Genomic DNA, 17,952 nt, shown 5'->3' with positions numbered 1-17,952 from the left:
AAATCTATTTTAGCATCCTTATTAAAATAGGAATTAAAAAAATTTAGAGTCTTTGCAATTTAAAGAATGATACTCAGGAAATACTAGAAATTACTCTATAAAGGTATTTTAATTGTTTTCATTGTATCACATAGGATTGTATAGCTCTGTGTTTTGCTATATGTAAATACGTTTGGGGAAAATACTTTAAGTTTATTACGTCTTTGGCTTGTTCTTTCCAAAATTACAAATTTGAGAGTGAATATTTGTAAACATATAGAAATTTAACTGTACTTTATGAATGTTGATATGTTTTTTTTGGGGGGGGGAGGAGAGTTAGTTTCCATTCTATGTACTTGCTGTGGGTAATTTGGATAATATTCCCCCGAGTGAAAATGTAGTGCCCAGTTAGCCTAAAGGGGTGATCAATATCTTTATAGACCATGTGAAAGAGAGGCTTCTTTGCTGAAGGGAAAAGCTGACATGGCATATACATCCCTCTCTTGTTTCAGGTGGACTCTTTGGACCCAAGTATAAATAAAAGCAACGCTATTTTAGCTACCTCCATTTAGAAATTGAAGATCAGCATAATTTCAAATAATGCACATTTGCACATTTCTCCGAGCTTTGAAAGGGTTTGTCACAAACTATTGCTGTTGCTCTTCAGTTATTTATGGATTTATCTATAGTGTATCAATCTCTATCCTTAGTAATTTCCAGTACAACAAATCAGCCCGCTGACCTCATCCCTACCAAAAGAGTGATGTGTGGTAGGATGTGTGTTACATTCTTCTATTTATACAGGTTTTAAAAAATAATATTTCACATTACCAGATTTCTTTTTTTAAATGTTTTTATTTATTTTTGAGACAGAGACAGAGCATGAGCAGGGGAGGGGCAGAGAGAGAGGGAGACACAGAATCTGAAGCAGGCTCCAGGCTCCGAGCCGTCAGCACAGAGCCCAACGTAGGGCTCGAACCCACGGACTGTGATCATGACCTGAGCTGAAGTCAGACGCTTAACCAACTGAGCCACCCAGGCGCCCCTCATATTACTTGATTTCTCAAATACAGATCAGAATTATGATGATGGAATGCCCTAGAGGTTGTAAAATCTTAGCTCAGTGCACTTCAATCTTACTATCATGTATATGGCACTTCTTTTGAATTTCTGACAAGCCATATAATGAAAATGTTTTCCTTCACTGAGTGCCTACTATGTTGAAGAAAAAATACCACCTGCTTTACATTTATTGTTACAGTTACTATTATGGAGGATGGGATCCTAATTATCTATTGCTGCATGACAAGTCAATCCAAAACTAACTGGCGTAAGGGGCGCCTGGGTGGCTCAGTTCATTAAGCATCCCACTCTTGATTTCAGCTCAGATCATGTATGGAGCCTGCTTGGGAATCTCTCTCTCTCTCTCTCTCTCTCTCTCTCTCTCTCTGTCTCTGTCTCTGTCTCTGTCTCTTTCTCTGTCTCTCTGCCCCTTCCCCATTGTACTCTGTCTATAAAGAAATAAAATAAGCTTTCAAAATTCACTGGCATAAAACAGCAGCCAGTGTATTATGCTTCTATATTCTAAGATTAGAGATATAGATAGGAGATTCTGAATGGACATGGTTTCTCTCTACCACAAGTCTGGGCTCTCTTACAGGGAGATTTGAATGTCTGAGAGTGAATGGAACACCTGGGGTGAAACTGTTAAGGCTAGTAATCTTGAAAAAGCAGAACAAACCTAGAGTCATCATACTTCCTAATTTCCAAATATACTACAACACTATGGTACTGGATAAAAACAGACATATTGATCAGTGAGACAGAATAGCCCCCAAATGACCCCATACATCTATGGTCAACTGATCTTTGACAAGGACATCAACAATCCCCAAAGAAAACAAAAATGCTAATTCAAAAAGATATATCTATAGCTCTTTGTTTATTGCAGTGTTATTTACAATAGCCAAGATATGGAAGAAACCTAAGATGAATAGACAAGAAGCGGTGTACACACACACACACACACATACACACACGCACACACAACACTATCACCCCCTCCCACCCCCTGCCCCCCCCCCCCGCCACCCCCCTGCCCCTGCCCACCACATACAGGAAAATTCCACAACCATTTAACAAGGATGCAATCTTGTTGTTTGTGACAATGTGGATGAACATAGAGGTATTGTGCCAAGTGATTCAAGTCAGACTGAGAAAGACTAATGTTATGTCATTTTACTCATACGTAGAAAGAAGCTACAAAAAAATACAATGAATAAACAAACAAAAAACCAAGTCACACCTACAGATACAAAGAACAAACCGATGGTTGCCAGACGGAAGAGAGGGTAGGAGGGTGGGCAAAATGGGTAAAGCAGAGTGGGAGATACAGGCTTCTAGTTATAGAATGAATAAGTCATGGGGATAAAAGGCACAGCATAGGGAATACAGACAATGATTTTTTTAATTTTTTTTTTGGTTTATTTTTTAAATTTTTATTTAATTTATCTTTTAAGTTTTTTTTTAATGTTTATTTATATTTGAGACAGATAGAGACAGAGCATGAACGGGGGAGGGGCAGAGAAAGAGGGAGACACAGAATCGGAAGCATGCTCCAGGCTCTGAGCCATCAGCCCAGAGCCCGACGCGGGGCTCGAACTCACAGACCGTGAGATCGTGACCTGAGTTGAAGTCGGACGCTTAACCGACTGAGCCACCCAGGTGCCCCAATTAATCTTTTTTTTTAATTTACATCCAAGTTAGTTAGCATATAGCGCAACAATGATTTCAGGAGTAGATTCCTTAATGCCCCTTACCCATTTAGCCCATCCCCTCTCCCCCAACCCCTCCAGTAATCCTGTTTGTTTTCCATATTTAAGAGTCTCTTATGTTTTTGTCCCCCTCCCTGTTTTTATATTATTTTTGCTTCTCTTCCCTTATGTTCATCTGTTTTGTATCTTAAAGTCTTCATATGAGTGAAGTCATATTATATTTGTCCTTCTCTGACTAATTTTGTTTAGCATATAACCCTCTAGTTCCATCCACGTAGTTGCAAATGGCAAGATTTCATTCTTTTTGATTGCCGAAGTAATACTCCATTGTGTGTGTGTGTGTGTGTGTGTGTGTGTATACACACACACACACACACACATACATACAACATTTTCTGTATCCATTCATCCCTCGATGGACATTTGGGCATTTTCCATACTTTGGCTGTTCATAATGCTGCTATAAACACTGGGGTGCATGTGCCCCTTCAAAATAGCATACCTGTATCCCTTGGATAAATTCCTACCTAGTAGTACAATTGCTGGGTCATAGGGTAGTTCTATTTTTAATTTTTTGGGAAACCTCCACACTGTTTTCCAGAGTGGCTGCACCAGTTTGCATTCCCACCAGCAGTGCAAAGGAGATACTCTTTCTCCAGCATCTGTTGTTGCCTGAGTTGTTAAAGTTAGCCTTCTGACAGGTGTAAGGTGGTATCTCATTGTGGTTTTGATTTGTATTTCCTTGATGATGAGTGATGTTGAGCAATTTTTCATGTGTCGCTTGGCCATTTGGATGTCTTCTTTGGAGAAGTGTCTATTCTTGTCTTTTGCCCATTCCTCCACTGGATTATTTGTTTTTGGGGTGTTGAGTTTGATAAGTTCTTTGTAGATTTTGGATACTAACCCTTTATCTGATATGTTGTTGGCAAATATCTTCTCCAGTTCCGTCGGTTGCCTTTTAGTTTTGCTGATGATTTCCTTCGCTGTGCAGAAGCTTTTTATTGTGATGAGGTCCCAATAGTTCATTTTTGCTTTTGTTTCCCTTGCCTCCGGAGACATTGAGTAATAAGTTGCTGCGGGCAAGATCAAAGAGGTTTTTGCCTGCTTTCTCCTCTAGGATTTTGATGGCTTCTTGTCTTACATTTAGATCTTTTATCCATTTTGAGTGTATTTTTGTGTATGGTGTAAGAAAGTGGTCCGGGTTCATTTTCCTAAATGTCGCTGTCCAGTTTTCCCAGCACCACTTGCTGAAGAGACTGTCTTTATTCCATTGGATATTCTTTCCTGCTTTGTCAAAGATTAGTTGGCCATACGTTTGTGGGTCCATTTCTGGGTTCTCTATTCTGTTCCATTGATCTGAGTGTCTGTTTTTGTGCCAGTACCATACTGTCTTGATGATAACAGCTTTGTAACACAGCTTGAAGTCTGGGATTGTGATGCCTCCTGCTTTGGTTTCCTTTTTCAAGATTGCTTTGGCTATTTGGGGTCTTTTCTGGTTCCATACAAAATTTAGGATTGTTTGTTCTGGGCCTGTGAAGAATGCTGATGTTATTTTGATAAGGATTGCATTGAATATGTAGACTGTTTTGGGTAGTATTGACATTTTAACAATACTTGCTCTTCCTATCCCAGAGCATGGAATATTTTTCCATTTGTTGGTGTCTTCTTCAATTTCTTTCATAACCTTACTATAGTTGTCAGCGTATAGATTTTTCACCTCTTTGGTTAGATTTATTCCTAGGTATTTTATGGTTTTTGGTGCAATTGCAAATGGGATCAATTCCTTGATTTCTGTTTCTGTTGCTTCATTGTTGTTGTATAGGAATGCAAGCGATTTCTGTGCATTGATTTTATATTCTGCCACTTTGCTGAATTCATGGATTAGTTCTAGCAGTTTTTTGGTGGAATCTCTTGGGATTTCCATATAGAGTATCATGTCATCTGCGAAGAGTGAAAGTTTGACCTCTTCCTGGGCGATTTGGATGCCTTTTATTTCTTTGTGTTGTCTGATTGCAGAGGCTAAGACTTCTAATATTATGTTGAATAACAGTGTCGAGAGTAGACATCTCTGTCTTGTTCCTCACCTTAGGGGGAAAGCTCTCAGTTTTTCCTCATTGAGGATGGTATTAGTGTTGGGTCTTTCATACATGGCTTTTATGATCTTGAGGTATGCTCCTTCTATCCCTACTTTCTGGAGGGTTTTTATCAAGAAAGGATGCTGTATTTTGTCAAATACTTTCTCTGTATCTATTGAGAGGATCATGTGGCCCTTGTCCTTTCTTTTATTGATGTGATGAATTACATTGATTGTTTTGCGGATGTTGAACCAGCCCTGCATCCCAGGTATAAAAGTCAATGATTTTATAATAGTGTCATATGGTGATAGATGGTAGCTACGCTTGTGGGGTACATAGTATAACTTATAGAGAAATTGAATCATTATGTTGTGCACCTGAAAGTAATATAACATTGTGCGTCAACTGTATTCAAATAAAAAGTTAAAAGAATCAGTGGAGAAATGACAGTCTCTTCAATAAATGTTGCTGGGAAGACTGTATATCCACATGCATAAGAGTGAAATTGGACCCTTATCTTATACCATAAACAAAATTTAACCTGAAATAGATTAGAGGGTTAAATATGAGACCTGAAACTGTCAAACTCCTAGAAGAAAACAAGGAAATAACTTCTTAGTAATGATTCTTTGGGGGATATGAAACTAAAAGCATAGGCAATGAAAGCACAAATAAACAAGTGGGATTATATCAAAGTAAAAAGTTTCTGAAGTATCTATTTTTTTAATGTTTATTTATTCTGAGAGAGGGAGTGAGAGAGTATGGGGGAGGGGAAGAGATTCCCAAGCAGGATCTGTGCTGTAGAGCCTGTTGCACGGCTCAAACCCGTGAACCATGAGATCATGACCTGAGCTGAAATCAAGAGTCAAGTGCTTAATTAACCGCCTGAGCCACCGAGGTTTCCCTGGAGTATCTAGTTCTTTTTTTTTTTTTTTTAATATTCTATTCATTTATTGAGAGTGCACGCGGGCACGCAAGAGAGAGCAAGCAAGCGAGCATGAGTAGGGGAGGGCAGAAAGATGAAGACACAGAATCCAAAGCAGGCTCCAGGCTCTGAGCTGTCAGCACAGAGCCCAATGCGGGGCTTGAACCGTGAGATCGTGACCTGAGCCAAAGTCGGATGCTTAACCAACTGAGCCACCCCGGCGCTCCTGGAGTACCTACTTCTAAATGATTTCTCTATTCATGTGAAGGGTGGCTACATGGGAGTGTCTACCAGAGAATTTACAGAGGGCCTCTCCAGGTGGCTTGGGCTGACAGCCACCTTCCAAGAGGGTGCATCTGAGAGAGGTAGGTGTAGGCGGCATGCCCTTACCTCAGCTGAAGAATAGAACATGGCTTCTACTTGTACCTGCCCTAGAGGTCACTGCAGTGACTGCTGAGCTTGGAGTGAGGAGACGTAACTGTTCATAATTTTATTCTTTCCATTCCCTCTCCCTGCCTCAGATACCATCTTAAGGTGTCAAATACACACTGCAGTTGTGTCCACTGTACCCGCCTCGGAGTCTAACGCTTTCGTACGTGGTGTGCAGGGCACTGTTACGTAGACCAGAGTTGCAGCTTCACGTGCCTGAAACCCCAGCCACAACAAAGGAGGGGGTGTCCTGTGAGGAGCGTTGTGATGCCACCAGCTCCCCTCTTCAGTTTTTAGGGGAAGAGTGGAACAGAACTTGTAGTCCCCCTTTAAAATGTCCACAAGTAGGAATTAATTCTCACTAGAGAGCTGAGGAAGTGGAGTCTACGGGAGATGGACTAGTTGGCCCAAGTTCATAGAACACGTAAATCATACAACCACATCCAAATCCAAAAGCCTGTGCCTGCTGAAGAGTAATGCCAGTTTAAAGATGCTCGGTTTCTTACTTTTCATAATCTTGATCTTAATTGTACAGATATAATTATGTGATGAAAAAAAATTTTTTTTAATGTTTATTTATTTTTGAGAAAGAGAGAGGCAGAATGAGAGTGGGGAGGGGCAGAGAGAGAGAGAGAGAGGGAGACACAGAATCTGAAGCAGGTCCAGGCTCTGAGCTGTCAGCACAGAGCCTGACATAGGGCTTGAGCCCACAAACTGGGAGATCACGACCTGAGCTGAAGTTGGACACTGAACGTACTGAGCCACCCAGGCACCCCTAATTATGTGATTTTTTTAATGTTCTGCATCTTCCTCTAACACTGCATGAAAGGTGAGAAGTGGGTTTATCTTCTTCCCTGTATTCCCAAAGCACAAATTCAGAGCTCAGTAAATATTTGCTGAATGAATGAAGGAATGGAAGTTCAATTTCATCTAAATTGGATAAAGCTTAGCTTGTCTTGCTGTAGAGCTGTATGGTCCTGTATAGGACATGTGGTCAGTATGTCCCTTGCAGGTAGCTGGTGATTACTGGATTTCTTTCCCAGTAGCACACTGAATGACTGACTGGTACAGCCTTGAGTATGTTGGGATGCTTTATGCTGAGATTTGCCTGATTCTGGGAAACAGAATCTTCAAAGAGCAAGTTTGTATAGTTAATGAACCCTTGCAGTGGCTTGACAGAGGACTATCAAACAGTTCTATCCTTTTTTGTAGACTTAAAACTCATGCTTTTTGTGAATTTATTTTTGTAGTGGATACAGTAAGATTCTTGATTTTTTATACATATACTCTGGAATTCAGAGGAAGTCTGCCTTGTAAATTGTCATATTGGAAAGTTGTGAAAATTGTGGTATATAAATAGCAATCTGTGAAATAGTGAAAAATATGTTAAGTAAGCTTAACTTGCGTGACTTTCAAGAATAACGTGGTTTCCCCAAACATCTCTAACACATCTTCATCAAAATATGCATTTTTCAAGATGTCATATTTTTCACTGATGTAATTGTTGGTATAGGTTGTATGGAGGTCAAATTAGTCATCATCATCATCAATTTGTCTTGTGATTTAAAAATATGGTTTAGGGGCACCTGGGTGGCTCAGTCTGTTAAGCCTCTGACTTCAGCTTAGGTCATGATCTCGTGTTTTCGTGGGTTTGAGCCCTGCGTCGGGCTGTGGGCTGACCACTTGGAGCCTGGAGCCTGCTTTGGATTCTGTGTCTCCCTCTCTCTCCGTTCCTCCCCTTCTCGTACTCTGTCTCCGTCTGTCTCTCAAAAACTAAATAAACATTAAATTTTTTTTAAGAAATAAAAAATAAAACTATGGTTTAAAGCTTTCTATATTTGCATGCTAAACATGCATACTTTCTCCTATCACTTTCCCTTAAGCTTTTAGCCTTAACTGAAAGAAAAAAAAGTTTTGACTTTTATAACTAGCTAAAAAATGATTATTTTTTTGTACTAATCAGTAGCTTAATGTATTAAATAATCAATACTGCAAAGGACAAAGAAAATGGTAAATAAAGCTGCATTTTTGTGGCCCAAGGTAATTGAATGAAATCACCGTAATTGTTCTATTTCCTGATACTCAGCAATTCAAAATGTAGCAGAAGAAAGGACAAATGAAACTCTGTAATATAAATAAAACTTTGTGAGTATGTAAATGAAATGTGTGTGTGTGCGTGTGCGTGTGTGTGTGTGTCTGTGTGTGTGTGTGTGAATAAACTGAACTGGGTCTGTATATTAGTTGAACAGTGTGAGTGTTGTGTATATGCCTACACTTCTCAAAGGGTGCATTGACATACGCTACAAATATACGTAAACAGAGTCTTTCAGTTCTGAAAAAACAGTAAGTCTCATAATTAGAATCACAGGATTACTAAGGAAGCACAGTTATGTTTTATCAGAAAAAAGTGGGAAATAAAAGCTTGAAAAGAGGAGTATTTAAAATGGAATGAGAGAATTGGTAGAGTATCTCACAAAATCATTTCTGGAAGGATTTTCTTTTTTTCTTATCTTCATCATAGGAGTAAGAAATGCAATAATTTCCCCCCCTTTGATACCATATATTATGGAAATGAAAGCTACTAAAAGCTTTTTATCTGAATGATTTAGTGTGCATGTCAGGCAATTGAGACACTAACCTCAAATTTTATATCATAAAGTTAACTACACTCTAGAGCATTTCAGTTAGTTTTAAAACAAAGGCAGTTCTAGGTTTAGAGTGAAAGAAAATGTATCTTTGGAATTCATCCATGTGGTTCAGAGTATGGTTCTTGCTTGTCAGTTGAGTTTCCTTTGGCAAATGTGTCTATGTGGTTTTTGAGGGCCTACAGTAGTCATTTAATTAATGTTTTCTGGTATTGAAGCAGGCGTTTATAACACAAGGTAAATCGTTTTGGCTGTGGCAGGGAAAATGCTTAAGAATGGACAGACATCAGAAAAAAGACACATTTAGTACTTTATGAAAGTCAAAGACTGAAAAAGAATTTTGCTAATAGCCATGGAAAGGCATAGTTCCGACTTGAGAGATATTCTAGAGAAAGAAGGAGAGTTAGATTTGAAAAGAAACGCATTTCTTCTTGTGTGAGCCATTAAAGTAATTGCAATCAAAGGCTTGAATAAAATTTTACATTTAAAACATTCTCTCATTATCCACGGTTTTATGAATCTGATCCTAGCACCTGTTAACGCTTTCCAAAACCCCTGGCCAAATGTTTTGTGTCAGAAAGTAAAAACAGTGGAAGGGTGGTTTCATTGGACTGTCACTATCACTGAGCTTGGTTGGGACTGAGACTTCTCTCTTCATAAGGAGCTCAGATTGAGCCATGACACTTCAGTCTAAACCACTTTGCAGATTCTCCTGGAAATGATTCACAGTGATTATTACTTGATTAGAGTGGTTTTTCATGGTACCTTCAATCACAGTTCCTTCCAATTTGTGGCAGGCTTGGAACGTTTGTCCTCCTCCTGATAAGGCAGGTAGGACTCAATATTTTCCACACAGACTGAAAAAAAAAAACTTTTTAAAGAAGAAAGAGAAAATGAACTCTTTGATAAAGCACTTTCGTCTGAGCGTTCACCAAGCCTTTTGTAGTTGCTGTGTCACACACATATGTATCATCTATTGTTGCAAGCTGTCAAAGCTAAAACAAATTTACTACTTTAAAATTAAAACGCTCTCACCAGGTGATTTGAAAATGCTGATTAGTGAAAATGGAGGCGGAAGGGTGCTAATTTTTTGTTGTTTATCCTTTTTTTTTGCTAAATCAAATAGCTGAGTCATATTGCACTGCTTCGAAATATTTGGTAACACACCGGTTTATATAGATTTTGCTGCAATGAAGCCAGCAGTATGCTTCCTTGGAATGCAATCACAGCTGTACTAATCCCAGGACGTATGTCATGTGGTAGGAATGTTGACGCCAGAATGGTGGCAAAAAAAAAAAAAAAAAAAAAATCAAGATATAAATCCCATTTCTCTATTTACAGTGACACCTCTTTAATAAAACGTATTACATCAAGAGTAACCTGAAAACAAGGTAAAAAATAATAAAGGAGCTATAGTTAATTATTTATTATTTAGACTTTCTTCTCAGACTCTACAATCTCACAGTTTCTTTGAATGCGGTATACAGGAAGTATTAGCTTAGGATGCTGTAATAGAAACCAAGACTGAGTGGTTTAAACAACAATATTTTTTTTCTCACAGTTCTGAAGGCTGGGAAGTCCAAGATTAAGGTGTGGCAAATCCAGTGTCTGGTGAAGCCTGCTTCCTGGCTTGTGGATGGTCAGGGTTTTCTTGTATCCTACATGCGGAGAACAGAGTGAGAGCAAAACTCCTGTCTCTTGAATCCCGTTAATGGGAGCTCCACCCTCATGACCTAAATACTTCCCAAAGTCCTCACTTCCTAATACTGGGGTGTTAGGATTTCAACATAGCAACCTTGGGTGGGGGGGACACAAACATTTAGTCCATAACAGTATTTCTAGCTTGACATTTTAGGACTGAAAAATACAGAACTTCTCTTCACTTGGAAGTCATTTCCTCAGCAGTTTTGATACAAGTGCAGACAACTTCAGAATTAAGGTAGGCCATTTTGGAGTCTGGGATGTGCCAAGGTCACATCCTCAAGCATAAATTTTGGAAATCACAGCTGATTTTGAGACCTTGGAAAACTCAGCTGATATTTATTCATCTGGGCACACGCTAAGGCCAAGTTGTACAGCAGATGTCCTGAAAAATTTATCCCCCCCCAAATTACTTAAAAACCAATAGCTGTACCTAGGATGTTTTTAGTCTTTGCCATTACTTTTAAATATGCCTGTGGGGCATGAAATACCTGCATTTGGAAGATTGCATGAAATAGTAAATTCAGCATAGAGTTATAGACTGTGAAGTCATTTGTATTTAAGGGGTATTAAACTCACTTTGAAAACTATCCTATTTCAGACTTACCAATTGTACTTTGGGAGCTGATGTGCCTGAAAGGGACATTAAATATTAATCATCTGAGCCTCTCATTTTAGATTTTATGATCCTGATTCAAAGTAGATGAGGGTTTCACTTTGGTATATTTGTTAAAACCAAAAGATAAAAAATCCAGTTTTTGGATTGATAATAAGAACATACCTAATTAAAAAAAAAAAGGAATATACCTAGTTTAGGGGCGCCTGGGTGGCTCATTGGGTGTCCAATTTCGGCTCAGGTCATGATCTCGCAGTCTGTGGGTTCGAGCCCCGTGTCGGGCTCTGTGCTGACAATCGGAGCCTGGAGCCTGCTTTGGATTCTGTGTCTCCCTCTCTCTCTGCCCCTCCCTCCCTTGCACTCTCTCTCAAAAGTCTCTCTCTCAAAAGTAAATAAACATTAACAAAAAATTGTTTTAAAAAGAATATACCTAGTTTATTATACTTTTCTGCTTTTGATATTTTCAGGTTTGTTTCGTTTCCATTTGTCTGATATCAGTTTGTCTCAGAGCTAAGTAAGGAATCTGTCTTGAAACTCTCCAAAGACTAACACAATTTCAAGATAAATCACTTCCCAAGTCTTAGGCAGTTATAACAAAGCAGCGCACTGTGGCAAACCACAGGTATTACAAACCCTGGAGCAAAAGTTTAATAATGGTTAATTTATTTTTTCCCTTAGGAAGGTTCTTGCTCGGAGTATTAACACTTTTTGGAACTGTCGATTTTGTAGAGGTTTGTTGACCTCAAGGAAAACTGAATGTCTCAAGAGATTTTTCAGTAACTGTTTTTGTTCTCATGGAAGAGTGTTGTATCAATGGAGAGATTTACTAAATGAAAGTTGGGCTGTTGTCATGAACTCTATGTTTCTTGTTACTATTATCCGAAATATAGAACAGACACATTTCACATCTCTTGCCTGTCTTCTGAGCTTAAGTTTCATACTTTAAGCTGTTGATTGAATGCCCTATTTGATGGAGTGCTGATCTCCAAGGTTAAAGTTGTAAACATCTCTTCTTAAGCCCAAACCCGATTCTTCACCCGATGTGTGCTTTCCTGGTAACAGTGCCATTGTTTTGCCAAGCTCAAAACTTGACAGCTGCCTTTCCCTCTTCTATTTCAAACAATCCCGTTAGGCACATTGGTCAGCCTATTCTTGCTTTTCAAGTACTCTGAAACCTTTTGATTTTCATTTCCATTGTCCCATAACGACCCGAATAGTGATTCATGGAATTTCTCCTGTTGTAGTGGCAGACTAATTCCTCTCCCTGTTCTCTAACTCAACCTACCTTTCTGTACACACTTTTAACATCTTATTCTCTTGCTCAGAAATCTTCAATGGTTTCATATTGCTTTAGGATGTAAGTATGTGTTTTTAGCTTGGCAGTCAAGAATAGATTACTTTCTTATCCTAATATCAAAACATTCACATCTAACCCTTGAGACTTCCTCGTTCTTCTTTTTAAAATATTCGGCCTCAATGATTCAGCTCAGGCCATTTTCCTAATCTATAGCATGGACACTAAATCTGTATTTAGATTTATATGGCAATGTATGACATATTTGACCATGTTAAGTGACTCGTTAATACCTGTCTTTGATGGTCTAGGGAAGGGAAGGCTGCTTTGAGTGATTGAAAAGTTGACAGACCACCTCATATTTCCAGTGATGAGGGATTTTTTGAATGATAATTTCTAGAGCTCAGTTGGATGATGTGGCAATGTGGAGTGGGTTGTTGGCTTATTTGATTGGAAGGAAGCCCCTTGATGGCTTCCATGTGGTAATGCTATATGCCAACATATATTCAGTGAAGAGATGCAAATTGCTGATACACATATAAGGACTGCTGGACCTACACTACCTCGCTGCAGTTTTTTGGAGCCTAACAATCAGTTTTGTTCACTGTTAATGGGGGATGATATATTGAACATAGTATGTAATGTCATTGAATTTAATATGTACCATCATGTAATATAGATAAATAATTTTAATATATATTTTCCTATTTTCCCAGCATTTTGGCCACCCAATAGAATGTTCTTTCTCTTAGGCAACTGTTACATTTCTTTATTTTTTTTTTCTCTGTCTCCAAGTTGTTTTCTTCCCTAAACTCTTTCCTAGTAACTCAGCCTGGACTAAAACACTGAACATCCATGGAAATTACTGTTTTGTCTGTGGCGGGATAGTTCCAACTACTACTTAGCAAAAGTGATGTCCTTCCTATCAGTTTTAATTCTTTTCTTCACTTGTGCCCCCTAAATCCCCTTCTTCCACACATTGCTTAGAGAATTAGGTGTAAGTGTCCAAGTTCTTTTCCTGATGATAGTCATTGTAAAGCCACAGAATTTAAATCATATTAATTATATTCTTAGGATGTAAGTATAAAGGCCGATAGCTTGAGTATAAGAAAAAAATGTGTATATGTTTGAAACATGAGTTCCCATTTTCTCAGACTGGTTAATATTCCATGGGTTGGAGAAGGGAAAGAGAGAGATCATGTGGACAAAAGAGCATTTCCTAGAAGTTTTATCTTGCTATCATACTAAGAAGGCTTTCTTTTTTAAGCAGCTGGCATGTTACCTACTGACCATTGGGAAGCCTGAGACCAATTTGTACCTACAGATTTTTCTCAGCAGCTTGTCCTTTGAGCAAAATCTCTGTTTCAGTGGTCAAGAATCTAGTATGATGCTTCTCACATCACCTGTCGTGAGAGTGGTGTGTGTGTGTGTGTGTGTGTGTGTGTGTGTGTGTGTGTATTTAAAGTTTTCATTTCCAGTCAACTACAGACTGGTATTTTGTAAAACATGATAAAAATGAATTACTAGAAAAAATGAGATGAAAATAAAAGATACTCAAAAAAATAATAAAGTCCCAAGTATCTTGTAAGAATCAAAAGACATAACATTATTCATTCACATTAGTATAGAAGTTTCTTCTATTTGAGTGTCTGGGTTTATTTCATTGCAGGCTGGTAACAAACAGCGTCCAGACCAGCACTCCCCTGTGGAGCATACTTGGAGTAACATTGCTCTAGTTAGTCTCTGAGGTCAAGTGTGGAGCTGAGCAACCAGAGGTGGTAGGGAACTGAGAAAGCCACCACCCGGCACACGTCAGTGCCTCCACATCTGGGAGAGGCTGGCCAGGCTGGCTAATTAAAACAACCCGGTGTCTCTCCCTGCCCTGAGACATCAGTCTAGCAAATGCTTTACTCCCCGATCCTCTACTCCCCTCCACAGGCTGTTTTATTCAATACTTAATCTTGAAATAATCTCTTCATAGGAAATCCATTATACTGTGGTCTTCAAAGTTGTTTTACACACACACTAATATTTATTCTTCTAAGTTTTCACTTTACTTCCACCCCAAAGATCTTAAGATTCTTGGGGTTAGACAGTAAATTTTATTTTTCTTTGCATTTCCCACATTTTCTTGTTCATTGCCTTACATAATTGCTTGTAATAACTTATTTGTTCTGATTAAGCAGAAATGCCAATCACTTCTAGAGAAAACAGCAAAATTTGCATCATGTAGATAAATCATAATAGCCCTTAATGTTATTTTTGGTATTCTGGATTATCTCATGCATCCCCAGGTGGAGCTGTTTATTTAGGTTAATAGAGAAATAGGAGGTCAAAGGGATCTCGATGTTCCTAAAGTTTAGTTTGTTTCCTTATCTATAAAGTAGACCTAAGAGCAGCTTTTCTTTTAGGTTATTTTGAAGGTTAAGTACTACTTACAAAGCACCTAAAATATGCTTTGTGCATAGCAGTTACACAAAAGTATTAGTTGTCATCCTCTTAGCAGTGATGTTTGCTCTTGTTGCAACAAATATGTAACACAGGATTGTTAGTAAAATGGCTTTTTCTTTTTTCTTGTTTTCTTTTTTTTGTTTTTTTTTCTTCTTTATATATTGATTGCATGTACACAAATATAGCTACTAAATGGAAGAAAATAGTTTTTAAAATCTTAATTCTATCTTTAAGGAGAGACACAACTAGCTAATGAAAATGATATTCTATATACCCCCCCTTTATTTTTAGTGCCAAGTTTATGATACTTTGCCTACATTTATATTCCCCAAAGAATTGTGTATCCCCAAGGAAACCATCTGAAAGAGACACAAATACAGATTTTGCCTTAGGGGACACTGGGAATGTGGACCAACATCTTCCCTGGAGAATCCCCAGCAAATTGCTCATGTTGACTTGCATCATTAACTTAGCCAAGATCTCAGCATGTTAAAGTATATTTCTCATTATTTACTTGTTTTTAGTAAATAATTGAACTTGTATTTTCTCTTTAACCATCTCATAAATTCGCAATTCTAATTTAAGACTATAGTAGTGCGAGGGGAAAGGCGTGTTTATGTTCATTTCTTAGCTTTGAATTTGCTCTTAGGAGCAAATAGAAAACACAAACTCTAGAAAGTAAACTTCTGTTGTTCCATTGCCCTTTGTTTTTTTAAAGTTCTTTGTGTTTCACTACAACTCTTGAGTTTGCCAGTTTATAGGGTTTTTAAAAATTATTTTTTATTTAGAGAGTGTACACATATGTGGTGGGGGGAGAGGGAGAGGCAGAGGGAGAGAGAGAATCTCATCTCATCTCATCTCATCTCATCTCATCTCATCTCATCTCATCTCATCTTATCTTACTTATCTTATCTTGTCTTTGAACTGTAATGCAGAGTCTTAGATTTCCAAAGATTTTCTTATGCTGTCAGTTGTTTCTTCTTTTGCTAATTAGCCATTATTTATTTCCCTGGATGAGGAAGCAACTCATTTTTATTTTCTAAACTGAGGAGAGGCATGTTTCCTCTCTCAATGGGGGAACTAGACCATTGCTTTAGGCCACGTTACTACTCAGCATTTACTAATTACATGTTATGGTCTGCATGATCTATAACCTTATGAACTGAATTGTAGAATATATTTACACATTGTACAACTAAACTTGAAACCAGCAACATGAAGTGATTTCTTGACACTGCTATTAGCAGATAATCTTTCTGGATTATACATTCTGGATTTGTTTCTTTTTTTAAAAAAAGTTGAGATAATTTTAGGTTTATAGAAAAGTTGCATATTTAGAATAGAAAGTTGCTATGTACCATCACCCAATTTCCCATATGTGAATATCTTATACAACCATGGCACATTTTCAAAACTAAGATATTAAAATTGGTTTCATACTATTAAATAAATTACAGACTTATTCGGATTTAAAACAATTTTTAAATTTATTTTTATTTTTAGAGAGTGCATGAGCAGGGGAGAGGTCAGAAGGAGAGAGAGGATCTTAGGTAGTTTCCATGCTCAGCATGAAGCCCGATGTGGGACTGAGTCCCATAACCCTGGGATCGTGACCTGAGCCAAAATCAAGGGTTGGATGCTCAACTGATTGAGCCAGCTAGCCACCCCAGGACTTATTCAGATTTTATTAATTTTTTTTCCCAGTGATGTCCTATTTATGTTCCATGATCAGTATAGGATACCATGTTGTATTTAGTTGTGATATCTATGTAATCTCTTCTAATCTGTAACTTCCTCCTTCCCTGTTTTCATGACTTGGGCATTTTTCAAGAGAACTGGTCAGGTATTTTGCAGAACATTCCTTCTTTTGAATTTATGTGTTCTCATAATTACACTGGAGTTACTAATTTAGGAGAAGAATACCACAGAGGCAATGTGGCATTTTCATCACTTCCTATCAGGGTTTACATGAAATCAACATGCCTTATTACTGGTGTTGTTAATCTTGATGATTTGGTTAAGGTGTTCACCAGGTTCCTCACTGTGAAGTTGCTCTCACCATCTTCCCCTTACCCCTTTCCAGTTGTTTGTTCTTTAGAAGTGAATCACTAAGTCCAGCTCACAATCCAGGACAGGAATATTAACCTCTACCTTATGGAGGGAAACCTATCAAAGAATTTGAGCGTATGTTAAAGACACCACAGTGATTAATAAATATTTTGAGGGCACCTGGGTGCCTCACTTGGTTAAGTGTCCAACTCTTGATTTTTGGCTCAGGTCATGATCTCACAGTTTGTGAGTTCGAGCCCCACGTCGGGCTCTGTGTTAACAGCATGGAGCCTGCTTGGGATTCTCTGTCTCCCTCTCCTTCTGCCTGCCCCCTGTGCACATTGTTTCTCTCTCAAAATAAATAAATAAATAAAAACTTTAAAAATAAATATTTTGGGGAATAAACAAATATCCTTTTTCTCTTTAGAGTTTTGCCCAATATTATCATTAATTTGTGGATTTGCCTTCACCAATTATTTCTTTGTTGTTCCAATAGTGATTTTCTATTTTTTTCATTTCTTTTACATTTATTGTTTGGAATTCTTCTCTAAGGAAAATATTTTCTTCTGCACTTACTCGTTCAATCATTTACTAAGATCAGGATGGAGAGACACAGATATTTACTTTATTCTTTGTGTTATAGACAGTGCTATCATTATTAGGTTGTTTTTCAAACTATTCCAGTTTCAGCCCTTGAAAGACTGATTTTCAGGTTGTTCTCTGTCCCTTTTTGGTGTACCCCTATCCTTTTTTTGTTTGTTCCTTTAATCACTTCCTCACTTTCTGATGCTCTAGGATGCCCCATGTTATCCTGTCTTTGCCCTGTACCAGCCCTAGAATCAGTGATTTCTCTAAAAGGTCTGCTATGGATAGAATGTTTGTGTCCCTCTAAAATTCAAATGTTGAAATCTAATTCCCCAGTATAATGGTATTTGGAGGTGGAACTTTTGGGAGGTAATTACATTACAAGAGTGGAGTCCTCACGAATGAGATTAATGCTCTTATAAAAAGAGA

At 38.1% G+C, this 17,952-nt stretch overlaps 1 protein-coding gene across 3 annotated transcripts in view; it reads left to right on the top strand.

Moving 5' to 3' along the window:
• The window catches only part of ZNF385D (zinc finger protein 385D), an 888,320-nt gene that overhangs the window by 128,135 nt on the left and 742,233 nt on the right, over positions 1-17,952 (top strand). The gene's annotated exons all lie outside the window — the stretch shown is intronic.

The sequence above is a fragment of the Panthera tigris genome, chromosome C2 (genome assembly GCF_018350195.1).
Source record: "Panthera tigris isolate Pti1 chromosome C2, P.tigris_Pti1_mat1.1, whole genome shotgun sequence".
NCBI classification, from domain to species: Eukaryota; Metazoa; Chordata; class Mammalia; order Carnivora; family Felidae; genus Panthera; species Panthera tigris.
The sequence above is the reverse complement of the archived record's forward strand: the minus strand, read 5'-3'. Positions and strand labels throughout refer to the sequence as shown.